A 2,504-nucleotide genomic window follows, 5' to 3' on the forward strand; every position below is an offset into this window, starting at 1 on the left:
CCTTTCTAGTTAGTTAGTTTAAAGGCGCTGCTACTTTAGAAAACTTTGTAATAAAATTATAGTAGAAGTTAGCAAAACCTAGAAAACTCCTTACCTCTCTTACATTCCTAGGGGATTCCTATTCCTATACTACCCTAAGCTTTTTAGGGTTAGGTCTAAGTAATTTACCTACCTTAATAATATAGCCTAGGTAGCGTACCTCCTTAATACTAAATACATACTTCTCTAAGTCTAGGTGTAGTCCTACTTCTTTTAATAGCATAAGTACACACTTTACTTTTTCTATATAGTTAAACTAGTCTCCTCCTAAATAAATTAGGATATTATTAAGGTAGGCTATTATATATAATCTAAGTAACTCTATAAGCGCGGTATTAATATATTATTAGAAAGTAGATAGCGCACTACTAAGACTAAATAGATATACTAACTATTTATATAACCTAAACTAGGTATAGAAAGCTATTAAGGACTTATAACCTTCTACTATTCTAACTTTATAAAAGGCAGCGCAAATATCTACTTTTATAAACTAATTTACGCTAGATAGTATACGTAAAGTTTCCTTAATAAGTAGTAGTAGATATTAGTCTAATATTATTATACTATTAAGCATCTAGTAATCTATATAAAGACGCTAACCGCCTAATAGCTTCTTTACTAGCAACACTAGAGCTCTAGCTATAGAAGAGCTTACTTAGATCTAGCCCTTGTCTATTAATCTAGTAAGTTATGTTCTTAGTTCTAGCAATTAATTATAAGATATAGGGTATAGGGGACCCTATAGGGGGTTAGGCTAGGTTCTATCTAGGAGAGTTATTAACTAAACATAGTAATCTATACTACCTTAATAAGGTAGTAAACTACTTGCTAACTTCTTGTTAAACAGGTCCTTAAACTCTTATAGTTCTAGTAGCAACTTTATCTTTCTAGTTTTATACTTAGGTTTATAGGGAACTATATTATTAGTAATATAGATAGTGTGTATATTAATAGGACTTCCCTTATTAACACTTCCTAGATATTTTATTAGGCGCAAGTTATATATTACCTATAAAATATCTAGTATATTTATTACAAAAATTTATACCTATATATCTTCCTATTAGGGTCCTTAATTTAGTAACCCTATTATAACTAAACCTAAGATAATAGAGATATAGGTAGGATATAGGCGTCTCCCGCTCTCTTATACTACTATATTGCCTGCCTTCCTAATTATTAATTTGCCTTGTAGAATATCTATAATAACGCCCTCTCTACACAGCTATAGTCTACCTAGTATTAGTTAATAGGAGAGACTAGGTACTATATAGGCTAAAAGCTAAGACTACTAACTATCTAAATTATAGTCTAATACTACTAACTATAAAATTCTTGTACCCTTAGTAATTCCCTAGGTATATTGCAAGGGTTGCAGGGGAATATCTATAAAGTTCCTACTAATCTATCTTGCTAACTTTTCCTTAAGTACACTAAAACACTAGCACCCTAAATTAACTATTGCTTGCACATTCTCTACTCTACCTAGAAGGAGGGGAATAAAGAAAGAAGGATTATTTAACCTAGCCTTAATATCTAGGGGACACTTAATAGCCTCTACTATTAATAATTCTTCTATTATAGTGTCCTCCTTATACCCCTAACTTAGCCTAAAGTTAGGGGTGGCTAGTTTCCTAAATTAGGGCCGCTTGCTAATACTGCAACTATCTTAACACCTACTAGTTGTAGTAATAGGGTATTAAGGCATACACGCATAAAATAACCACCCTATCTATACTAGGTGCAGACCTTTGCTAGTTTCTATACATTAAATAGGTCCTATAGGATCTAGTTAGGATGTAATATTAGTAGTTTAGTAGATACACTTAATAAGGCTACTACCTCTACTATATTTATATTGCTATCCTAGTCTAAGTTAGACTTCTACTAGGGTTCCTTAGACTTACTAGCCTAAAGAAAGCCTAGTTCTAGAGAGGCTATTTTAATATCTACTATAATTATCTTGTATTCCTCTATAGCTACGTTGTAGTTTATCCTAGAGACTCCCCTATTAAGGGAAACTAAGCGCATGTAACTATTAAGAGATTGCTAAAGTTATAAAAGCTTCTATTTATTATCCTAGTATAAACCTCCTAACTATATAAGGAGCTATATAAAATTTACAAAGAACTCTATAAAAGGCTAATTTTAGCCCTAATATAAGTGTTCTAATATAACTTAGGCGCGCTCCTGCCTATAATAGTTACTATAATAGAATACTAGGTAGTTAAGAAACCTGCTTATATCCTAATACTTACGTGTACTATCCTTAAAGTATAGTGCTATAGCGCGCTAGACTATAGGTAATAACTAGAACTAAATATATATAAACCTTACCTCCTTATCCCTAATAAAGACCTTATCTACACGTAGTTTAAACTCTATAGTTATTTACTAGGAGGAGAAGTTTGCCTTAGTGCTATTATATAGTAAGCTAACTAGGAAGGGTTTACAATATAAGG

This window comes from Plenodomus lingam (genome assembly GCF_022343315.1).
Source record: "Plenodomus lingam strain CAN1 chromosome Unknown contig_3, whole genome shotgun sequence".
Classification (NCBI taxonomy): Eukaryota; Fungi; Ascomycota; class Dothideomycetes; order Pleosporales; family Leptosphaeriaceae; genus Plenodomus; species Plenodomus lingam.